The sequence below is a fragment of the Berghia stephanieae genome, chromosome 3 (assembly GCF_034508935.2).
Source record: "Berghia stephanieae isolate SIO BIC M18660-M18661 chromosome 3, UCSD_Bste_1.3, whole genome shotgun sequence".
Classification (NCBI taxonomy): domain Eukaryota; kingdom Metazoa; phylum Mollusca; class Gastropoda; order Nudibranchia; family Aeolidiidae; genus Berghia; species Berghia stephanieae.
Window position 1 is genome coordinate 53800520 of NC_088362.1, and position 12500 is coordinate 53813019.

At 36.1% G+C, this 12500-nt stretch overlaps 1 protein-coding gene across 1 annotated transcript in view; it reads left to right on the top strand.

Moving 5' to 3' along the window:
- The first annotated feature begins 784 nt into the window (after positions 1 to 784).
- The window catches only part of LOC144968007 (uncharacterized), a 21530-nt gene continuing 9814 nt past the window's right edge, over positions 785 to 12500 (top strand). The window contains exon 1 of the mRNA XM_078905928.1: positions 785 to 1110. The gene's annotated coding sequence lies outside the window, so the exon portion shown is untranslated. The remainder of the gene's footprint in view (positions 1111 to 12500) is intronic.

Consider the following 12500-nt stretch of genomic DNA (forward strand, 5'->3'; position numbering starts at 1 on the left):
ACTATACTACTACTACTTCTACTACTATACTACTACTACTACTACTATTACTACTACTACTACTACTACTACTACTACTACTACTAACTACTACTACTACTACTACTACTACTACTACTACTACTACTACTACTACTACTACTACTACTAACTACTACTACTACTACTACTACTACTACTACTACTACTACTAAACTAAAACTGCAAAAAAAAAAAAACAAAAAAAAAAAAAATTAAAAAATAAAAACAGAGAAAAACACACACAGTCTATAGGCATCCACCGATCGACCCAGACAGAGAGCACTAAGAGTAGTTGAACCAATCGCTCGAAGAACAAGGAGACAAGATGATCGACTCACAAAAGACGAGCGCATTATGAACACGTATGTAGTCAATAATCGCTCATGATTATTATTATTATTATGACCCTCTCTAACATTAACCCCTCACTCATCTGTACAGTTAATTATGATACAAAACAAACTTTCCCCCATCCTCCACAATCGTCAACACCTTCCCCTCCCCCTCTCTCTCTTCCAAAAACCAGTTTATCCACCTAAGACATGTTTATTTTGTTTTCGTCTCATGACGCGAAAGCTCGGTAGCCATCACCACAAGAATTTCTGAACGCTTCATCGGTTTCTATGGTAACGCCTGGATACAATATCGAGTTTGTTTTGTTTTGATTATTTTTCTATACATGTGCCTGGTCATCAATTGGGAATGGAAGGAGACTGACACCGCGACATCAAACGCCACGGTGTTTGAATAGAGAGAGAGAAGCAGAGAGGGAGAAGAGACACACAGAGAAGGAGAGGGGGGCAAGCAACTCTCAACTCACGGATGTAAGATAGATTGTAGATGTATTGTGATTGTTGACAGAAAAAAAGAATGATGATTTTAAAGTCGGGTGGATTATGACGAAAGCTAAAATTCTGTGCCGTTTGTCTCTAAAACATGATATTCGGATTTTTTTAAAATGCTGTTTTCTACCATGTAATGATTTAAACTGAAAATATTCATGATCGATGTGGAATGAGACATGGTGTTATCGTCACACTGGTTTGATATAATATATGTAACGACATGGAGTCACTTTTACTTTGATCGGTAAGGTGTGCTTAAAATAATTCTTTTTTTTTTCTTTAAAAAAAGCGAAACCATTAATCAATAGATTAACAAATCTGATCTATAAGTAAAAAAACAAACAAACAAACAAACAAACAAATAAAAAACAAAAAAAATAAAAAAACAAATCACGTTTTTCCCTTAATTCTCTTTTTACTTTACCGTTGTCCTCGTTTATAATATGAGCATTATGAGTATATTTTTCCTACACAATTTGGACAATGGTCTTCACCATCGACTGCTTTCGCCACGTCTATATTTTTCCTTCTTCTTCTTTTTCTTCTTCATCCGAATCATCATCATCATCATCATCATCATCATCATCATCATCATCATCATCATCATCTTCTTCTTCTTCTTCTTCTTCTTCTTCTTCTTCTTATTATTATTATTATTATTATTATTATTATTATTATTATTATTATTATTATTCATCTTTTTTTGATCATCATTATCACCATCATCATCACTATCACCACAACCATCATCATCATCATCATCATCATCATCATCATCATCATCATCATCACCATCATTACAATCGATTGTCCCCATTATGACGTAAGGTCGAGAGAAGTCGAGTATACAATGCTCGATTTCCAAGCTGTACACACTGCCCAGTAACGTGAGCATTCAAAGCGTGTTTTATCTGTGTTCCGGTATGACATATTGAGAATGCAATCCCTAGAGAAATCGCCTATGCAGATGATGTCGATTTTATTGGATCAACACCAGCAAATATAGACATCATACAAAATACCCTCATGAAATATAACCTCCAAGTCAATGCCAATAAAACCGAATTTACAACAATATCGAGGAACAAAGAGGAATGGAAAAGAACAAAGAAAGTCGGCTCACTAATTGGAGACACCGAGGATGTACAAAGAAGAAAACAGCTATCAAACGCCGCACTCAGTAAACTCACCAATGTATGGATTAGAGGTGACAAAATAAAGAGAAAAACCAGACTGAAACTGTACCGTGCTCTTGTAAAACCGGTACTTCTGTATAACTGCGGCACTTGGGCGTTGACAAAATCCGAAGAAGAACATCTGGATGCCTTCCATCGCACACAGCTAAGAAGGGTACTGGACATCAAATACCCAAAAAAGATCTCAAATGAATCACTCTATAAGATCACAAAAGAAAGACCAATCTCCCTTGACATTTTATAACAACGATGGCAACTTTTCGGTCACATACTACGCAGGGACAAAAACATACCAGCTAACCAAGCCATGTCGGGATACTTCCAAAAACACGGGAACCTTTTCAGAGGAAGACCGATCACAACACTCCCTGTGATCCTAAACAAAAACCTCACAACACTAGGACAAAGCATTAGTCTCATAACGGCAGGGGACCTTGAAAATCTGAGAACCCTAGCAGAGGACCGGCAATATTGGAGACACCTCACACAGGAAATACTAGAAACAGCCAAGGCGACCCGATCTTTCGGTCGAGACGCGAAAGGCATCTAAGTCAAGTCAAGTCAGTATGACATTTTACTTTGTTGCGATTAACATTTGAACACACCTTTTTATGTTGTTACAAATGTCTCTATTTGGTCTCAAAAATCTAAAACCTAAATTGCATATTTGCAGCATCAACTATCTCTAAGATTGCTTTCGCTTACGCGGCCTTCCTTGTACTCAATTCTGGACTAAGGATAGGGAAGTCAGGATTTCGACACTGTTGTATTACATTTTTATGGTATCGACCCGAGCTTTATAGGCGATGGAATAGGGTTCAACAGTCGTGACATCACTTCCCTCGTAATGACGCATAGTCACTAGTAACTGGTTCTAAACTATCGGAAAAATGGCGGACGCCCTTATGAAATACTTCTCCGACGATCATAAAAGTGTATTCAGAGGAGAAAAAAAAAAACATGATAAATCTGATCATGTTTTGACTTATATCCATTCTGATCACATGATATGTGAAAAAGTTCTAGCCTGCCTGAAGAATAAAAAGTACAGATTTTCTGGGCAGACGAGACATCAGACTATTGAATCCTATTTTCCAGTTGAAGGACCACTCTTTGTAACATCTTCTGTAATAAATTGAATAACAACCCTATTCTAAAAAATCTTCTGTGTAGACGGATTAGAGGAGTAGACTTCTCACCAATAGTTTCACTCCAAAAATTGGCGTTCCAGACATTAACGTGTTCCCATGAATTCGGGATTCATTCTTTGTCTCTGGTACAAAGGGTTCATTTCTACAACAATAAAAAGGATGAGAACGTCTGTGAAAAGCAAGCCATAATGAATGTTACGTCTGTTACGTATTGTCACCATAATATAATTTGGTTACAACAATAAGGTTTATGAAAATGTCCGATCGTAGATAGTATTGTAAATATAATAAACAAACAAGGATGTATTCAGGTTAAGATGAGTACTTTAATAAACAGTACATGATATCAATACGAGAGTAGGAACACAACTGGCTATAGGCTAATACTACTAGATATAATATAGGTTGGGCAGGACGCTAAGGAGAGAGCGGGGTACAATGCATTCCATTGTCAGGTGTGACAGAGATGGGTACAAGGGAGAACGGTTATGATTAATGACTTATATAAAGAAGTTGGATAGGTACTACAAGGGTAGTACTACAAAGTGTATACGCACGTAACACAGTCCACCCTTGTGGTAATTTTCCCATTGCAGTCTTGTTTCTTAGTGAGCAGAGGAGAGTTTTGGCTTGTTGGTGGGCTTACGTGGCGTCCTGTCTTTCTCCTTCAAGCGTTATGAACAGTCTAAAGTCTGGATGAACAAAATTTATTAGTTAGTTGAAAGTTCAGAATTTGTTCATCTTCTCTTCTTTAGAACTTCTTGCTCGCCTGCCCTTTTGCAGTATTCGACACATCCTTCTTTTTGTTCTCTTACAATCCCTAGCTCGATAATGTTGGTTAGAGCATATAAAAATAAATAAGGTCACTCACATTATTTTTGCTATACAATTGTTTCTATTTCCTCCATTTCGTCAGTCGACAATTATCCGTAGTCTCCTCCATTTCGTCGACCGATTTCAGACCTGGCTTGGATTTATTGTTTACAAAGTTCCTGTTATTTCCTTTCAGCAGTCTTTATTTCGGTATGTTGATAAGCAATATTACACAATTAACGCATGTCATATACATACATTACGTTTTATTTTGTTCTCGTTCAAAATTTGTCACTGATGTATCGATTGTAAATTATCGATTACTTGGATCATAGAGCTAACCATATGATGACGCCATCAAAACGACCTTGATAATTAGATGCAAATGACCCGAATTATGCCGCAATTGACCCTTAAGCATGGCATACGAATCCAGTCAATCTATTGTTTACATATTGCTTAGCAGCAGACTGTCAACTAACAAAGATGGGACAAGGACAAGGGGTTTAGTGGGGTAACTTTCGCTTTTTTTTTCAATCTCCCTACCCCCACCCCCACTGCCATCATTATTTCACTCCTTCCTTTCTCTGTCAACCCCCCCCCCCCCGCCCCACCCCATCCCCTTGTTCCGAACTCGGAACATAAATTTATCAGGAAAGCTTGAGAGTCAATAATAATATATTATGAATAGGCTATACCTTTCCTGATTGAAATTGGTTAGTGCTACGCACTACGAAAGATGGGAATTTTTAAATGTTATTTTACTTTTGTTGACATTCCAACTTCTGGGGGAGGGGGTTCTGTGTTGTTTTTTAAAAATTATTTACACACATTCTAGATTGTAACTGTTACAAACTTAAAATTTTTTTTAATCCATAATCAATCTCTATTATTATGAAAAGTCTTTACTTCAAAAACTACCCGAATCAATCGCTGTATGAAGCAGACTTCAGTGACGGAAACGTCAACGTGAGAATCGGTGAGTTGAATCTAGAGACTGTTAGTCAAAATTACGAAGTGAATCGCAAAGATGAAAATAAATCTACAAAGCATTCTAAAATTATGCGAGTGAGACATCCTGAAACCTATTACGGATTAACGTTGAACTAAATCTTTACAATCGATCCAAATTACAAACTTAAACACTGAAATTGAAATCTTTTGTTATCATTTGGTCTCGCGTTCGAGGCTGGTGATTATGAACTTTTTAAGCAGGAAAACGTTGCGCGCAAAATAGATCTCGGGTATATTGTTGTTTACTTTGTAGATGGTTCGCTTTTAGTAAAATCAATCATGCACAAATAAAATGTTATACTAGTTAAATTCATCTTATATGGCAACATTGTTCTAAAAATCAGGGTCCAATTAGTTCTTGTTTTGTTCACACAAGAGCATTTATTTTGAACAATAAACTTTAACGTGGTCTAAAAATAGATCAACGATATTTTTTGATAAATTTTATCATTTAATTTGATTCATAAAATATCAATATATTGAGTTTGTGATGTGTGATCGAATATTTATGAGCATGTGCTTCTTTTGCCACCTAACAACCACATATTTGTTTTTATTTTTTCTATAATTTGTTATAGAAAGTAAGCGGTCAAAATTTGGAGCATGTGTTTTACCACCCAGTCTCTTTGTTTTGACGGCGTCATTAAAATATGGTTAGCTCTATAGTCGCGACACCAAAAATCTAATCAAATTAATGAATTTTAGCTGAAGGATTAAACTTTAATTACTTTATTGTGATGTATAATTCTATATATAATTATACGGTGTTTTGTGTGTGTGCGCGCGCACGTCTGTGTGTAATCGTGCCTAAATTGCCCTTTGATTAAGATTTAATGACGTGATAGGTTTAAGTATCGTATTAAGCATTAATCTTCTCCAAGATTGTTGCGATATTTGTATTTATTTGCTTTCTAAATCAAAATTCTATTATTATCTTATACTTCTGAGTCAACAATTAATTATCTGTTAGACGCTACGTCATTCACACACAACGGTTGGAAATAAATTCCTTAATCATGAAATGCTTCATATTTCCAGTTATTCTAAGATAATCACCTTGGGTTCTGCGTCACGTGGTTATTATTGACAGTTAATTAATATTATTTGTCTCTTTATAATTAATGAGTTTGCTAATCCTAATTATCATACTCTCATTGTCTCGTTGTCAGTGAAAACAATCTGAAACCCAAACATTTGAATATTCCCCATTACGTTAATGGTAAATCCGTCCAATGATCATTTCCCCTTTTCCCCATTGTAAATTTGATACTCTGATCGAGGTAAGTTAGAAAAAATAAAAATAAAATAAAGAACCCCCCCCCCCCCGCCACACACATAAAAACATGCACACACGCACACACACATACACACACACACACACACACGCAATTGGCATAACTTCTGAAAGGGTGCATTTGTTGTTGTTTCGTAACGGTATATATTGTATACTAATGCATTGAACTATTCTATTTGAAACAGCCAGGATAATTGGTAAACACATAATTCAATGGTGCCCGTTTTGGGGGAAAAAATAGTAGTGAAAATACTAAATTCTATCTGCTAAATTGAGCAATGCTTTCCCCCAATATGCATTCACAAGTACTCAAATACACCTCTGTAAGCCACCATGATGAAATTCTTGAAAAATTTCAAAATATTGCGCAATATATTGAGGCGGCCGTCTTGAATTTTGTTAATTCTTGAAACAACCACAACAGTCTCAGTTTGTTCCGAGAGCTACTATATTTTGTATGTTTCTTTAGGATGGCAACGTCTACAAAGTGACCCAGCAAGATTTTTATATCTTAAAAACTTTTGCTTTTAGCCCACGGGCGGTGAGCGGAAAGGAATATTAGCATTGCAAAACTAAATTTTGCCAACAATTTGGAACTCGTAGTCCCATATCTTAAGAACTAGATACGATATCAAAAATTCCTTTGGTCACTTTGTAAATACACATTATAATCATCATCATTGCCTTTTCCACCCTGGGTCAGGGTATGGGCCACAGACAGACAGTTTCCATCCTTCTCTATCTTGAGTTAACTTTTTTTTTTATCTCGTTCCACGCCTTATCACTTCTATGTATATCAGCTTCTTTAATTCCTTTCGGCTTTGTCTGTTGTCCTTCATATATTCGGTCATCGCCTGTGTTTCTGTAACAATCTGAGTTTTATGGAAGGTGTTGTTAACCCTTTGATTATTTTCTGCAGGTTTCAAATTTGTAAATTGAAAGTTTTAGAAAATATAAATGTTCCTGTGAATCTATTTATCAAAATTTCAAAGACAAGATAAATAATCAAAACATGAACTAAATGAGTGCATACCTCATGCTTTAAAACCACAACAACAACAGCAACAACAACAAAAAAAAAACCCGCTAAAAGATGAGATCAATTAGATTTTTAAAAATCTGTCTAGAAGGATTTGTGAGAAATTACATTAACCAAAAATGCCCATTTTCCAAAGAGTGGGAAAAATCAATTTTCGTAATTTTTTACTACTGTTCCGCCCTAAAGACGACCAATATTGCCATCCGTAAGTATAACGGACCAACACACAAAACTATGTATAACCTTGAACTTTAATACAGTTGTAGGAGAATTTCTCATTAACGCGGATGGCAAAAAGCAATAACAAAGACCTGAGTGACGTCAACTTCATACTATCTCAGACTATAAACGTTCAAGGTTACACAGAGTTTTGTGTGTTGGTCCGTTTTACTTCCGGATGGCAATGTTGCGAGCTTCCTAGCCTAGTACATACTTGTTTGTATGTTGTTTTATTTTTTTTTTTTTTGCGGGGGGGGGGGGGGGGGGGGGGTTAATGTTAATTTTTCAACATCACATCATTGTAATTGTTAGGCCGAGATACAAAAGTTGTCTTCAGATGGTGTCAATTGGAATATCGTAGTCTATTGCAGCCTGCCTTATTGAATGCCAAGGATGTACCCCATCTACGTCAGCATTGGCTGTGGTAGTTCTTAGCCTTTCTCTTTTATAGGGGGGGGGGGGTAGATTGAGGGGGTAAATCGAGGGTGTTGTTCCCTATAGCTCAGTTGATAGAGCACTTGGTTCACACACATAAGGACCGAGATCGCCCCCCCCCCTCCCTGTCCACCCAGAAATGATTGTGTAGCTGGGTCTGATAAATCTGGAGAGAAAGTACTTTGTGATATAATAGCGTCCTATCCCAAGGGTAGCAAGCAATTGTTATTGTCCGTTTCAGGCTCTAGAAACCGGGATGAACCTCGGTTCTAATAACTCAGAAGGACTACATTAGAAACGTATAGTTGTTCTACCAATTGTAGAATAATCACAATTCAAGACACTTAGAATGTCTCTGCTTTAGATTATGATATGCTTGGCATTTCATACCAAATTGCCGTAAGCAGGTCATCACTAGAAATGTAACATTTTAAAAATTCATATTGGGGACTTGAATTTCAAAGTCAATGTTTATAAACAAACAATATAAGGGAAAATGTTGCTTATCATAACACGGGTTTATATTGCTTTGGCATTTATGTCTTCATTAAAGGAAGGTTCAGGCAACGCTTTGGACTTCCAGAAAATTATTCGCCCCCATAAAATGAAAATAAAATGTGGTTAACCCTCTCCTTACCACTTACAGCAAAATTGTCACATTGAACTTTTTCTTATTCAGATTTATTTTGCACATCACAATGATCTTTTTTTAATTCCTAAGAACATACAGTTGTTTTGTAGGTACATTGTTTGAGTTTTTAAAAAAAAACAATTATTCTGCTGGATAAGCCTGCCATTTTTGGGAAAATACAGAAAATGATCGGTACGGAGAGAGTTTAATCGATGCAGTAAAAATAATGATTTCAGCGTCGATAAATGAAATAGAAAATGAGGCATGACTTTTAGTTTATTACTGTTTCAGAAATAAAAAGAAACTCAAGATTAGAATTAAGCTTTAAAAACCCTTTTGATTTGATCCAAATTAATATCTCAAACGTTTGAAAGTTATAGTTGTTAATGTTCACAGCAAGACATTTCAGTCTGAATGATTTAAACGTACTCTTTTATACAGTTTACGTAGCTGTATTCATTTTGTTAATGGAAAAAGATAGATAGAAAGAAGTAAACGTCATTCAGGTCTTTGCTATCGTTTTTAGCCAGATATTTTTATGGGTAGTTCTCACGAAATTGTAGTAATTAAAGCTTAGGTAGTATGCGCTTAGCTAAGAAGCTCACAACACATCCGGAAGTATAACAGACCAACACACAAAACTGTGTGTAACCATGATTATTTATAGTCTGGTCAATACAGTTTAGTTAGAATTTCTCATAAACGCGGATGGCAAAGACCTTGGTGACGTCAACTTCGAACTATATATAAACGGTTAGTGTTACACATTGTTTTGTGTGTTGGTGCCTTATATCCGGCTGGCATTGTTGTCAGCTGTTTGGCTAAGCGCAAAGTATCAATAGACATGACCTTATTTTGATATTGTCTATGGATGATGTGCGCTTGGATAAGAAACTCACAACATTGTCATCCGGGAATATAACGAACCTACATACAAAACTGTGTAATCCTGATCGTTTATAGTCTGTTTAAGGGCTAACCCACACCGGAGACTGACTCCGACGACCCGGATAAATACGTCGGGCCCGTACAAAATACTAAGAATAAAGAGAAGAGTCGCTAGACCTACCCACACCAAACATCCGACGTCCTCTGCAGTTTTTGTTTGTTTTTTGTTTGTTTTACACCGGTGCCTGTTCCTTAGTTCCTTGTCAATACGCTTCAACAGTTCTGACGTCACTTCCCTCGTAATGACGCATAGTGATTGGTTCTAAACTATCGGAGCAATGGCGGACTCCCTATGAAATATTTCTCCGACGAGCATAAAAGTGTATCCAGAGGAGAAAAACATGATAAATTATATGATCATGTTTTGACTTTTATACATTCTGATCATATGACATATGTAACGTTCTAGCCATCATGAAGAATAAAAGGCACACATTTTCTTTGTTTAGGACCACGCTGCTCGCCGTTACTGGGCGACGTGACATCAGACTATTGAATCCAATTGCAGAAATGAAGCAATGTCAAAATAAGCCATAATTATGTTTTGTCACCTGACCTACAAATTAATGCATTTAGACCTTAATTGTCACTTGGTCAAACAGCTTTTACCAAAAGAACAGTAACAACGATCAGATTCCGGTTTTATTCATAATCTCTCCCCTGAAAATCTAAAAACCAACCATTTTAAAAAGCCAGAATCCCATTTAAAACCAATTTTCTCCAATTTCCAAACCCGACATGATACTGCACTAAGGAAAGGGGTTCACAAAAATATTAGAGGAGAGATTTGATTGAGAAAAGAAAATCCCTTCCCTATCTTGTGAGATTTTCCAGATCGTATAAATTCTGGGGAAGCCACCGAAATTAGATTAATTATACTTTATTTATGGCCCTCGCATCGATTAGGAAGAACGGGTATATGTGATTGAAACCAATATGTGACATGACGACGCAGTCTGGTACTAGACTCCAGGGTAGAGCAAATTCCGAAATTTGAATTTTAAGTAAATTGGAATTAACCTTCTTTATACAAACTATAAAGATCTGAACAGGTGAGTATGAAAGGTGCCAGAAAAAGCAAGAAAGAAAAATACAAGAAAAAAACCATCCCAAAAATAATTCTGCCTCCACTGGGGATCGAACCACAGGCCTTCTGATTACGGGTCAGACGTGTTAATCAGAAGAGCTGAGGTTCGATCCCCGTTTGAAGCAGACTGATTTTTGGGATGTTTTTTTTTCTTGTATTTTTCTTTCTTGCTTTGTTTAGCACCTTCCATTAACACTTGTTCAATCTTTATCTTACACCGGTGTCTGCTCCCTAATTTCTCAATTTGATATACCTTACCAACTACAGGAAAATCATTATACTCTTTAAGATGCAAGCAACATTTTTCTCATTTAGATTTATTATGTAAAGACATGTTTTTGTTATGGTTATGACGAGATCTTAACGCTGTGTTGTACAGCTTATTTAGCTGAACTAAATGATGTGTATAATGTTCGTATTACTTTTTAGTTAGAGTTTAAAAAATCAATTTATATTGTTGGATGGGTGTGACATTTTGGGAAAAATCCAGAAATGGTTGGTAAAAAAGAAGAGAGTTAAAAGATTTTTTTAAATCAATAGTCTTTTAAGATGGATTATGTCGGGATGATTACGATGTTAAAAGTTGCAATCAATTTTAATTTTTATATATGATTTATTTGTAAACTTTCATGTTTTATTGAGAAGAATTAATCTAGTCGCAAGGAGGAAGATAACTTTAAAATTTCATTATTCTTATGATTTTAACTATAAATTCAATTTTTGACGTCTTATTCAACCCAACAAAATACTGCATTGACACGGTTGGTCACATATTCAATGGCAGCCTACTTTTTCACGTTAGATATTTGGCAAATTGGATTTTAGTAAGACTTAAGGCTCCGAAACAACTGGACCATCCGTTACCAAATAATGCATGATGTTTACAAATTACATGAAAATGGCTTGCGTGTATTCATCATCCATCGTGGCTTGTACTCTTGAGCACGTTGCCGGTCACTGTCTTCATGAATCACGATCCTGCGCATGAAATCTATGTTTCTTTTAAAATCACCTTTGGCCATTATTAGGTTATTTAGATATGTCATTCTTTGCCTTCCTCTAGCTCTCTTTCATTCGATCATCCCAGATGTTACCAACTTCTTCTCCATAACTGTCCCAGAAACCACAACTGCCTCTTTCTGATGGTATCGATCAACATTCTTCCCTTTCTCACCTTCTCCAACACTACCTTGTTCGTATACTTGTCTGTCTATTTTTTGCTATTGCTATTCTTTGCCTCTATGTCACGTGCGTCACGGGTAGTGACAGCGCCTGACCATTTAACTTTCTTTACTTGTTTGATGGACTCTTTGTTTGATAAGTGGAAGATCGTGTTGTTGTCATTCTTTGAAACCACTATACATTCTGTTTTCTTAACATTTAGTTTCAGGCCCATTTCTTCACTTTTGCTTACCATTATATCTAAAATATGCTGCACGTTTTCTGGATAGTATTCCATCAGAGTACCATCATCTGCGTATCTTATGCTATTCATATTCTGCCCTCCAACGACGACGCCTTTCATATCTTAAATTTCTTTGAATATTATTTCACTATAACAAGACGCAACTTTGTCTTACTCCCTTCGCGATGTTAAAGAAGTCCGATGTTTCATTATCAAGTCTGACACACGCTGTTTGATTCCAACATACGTTTTTCACAATTCGAAGGTCTTTACTGTCTACACCGTTGTGCTGAATCAAAAGCTTTGGAAAAATCAATGAAGCATAGATAAAGTGATTTCTGTAATTCGATTGTTTTAAATGTAAAAATTGCATTTACCGTACCCTTTTATTTAACAAAACCA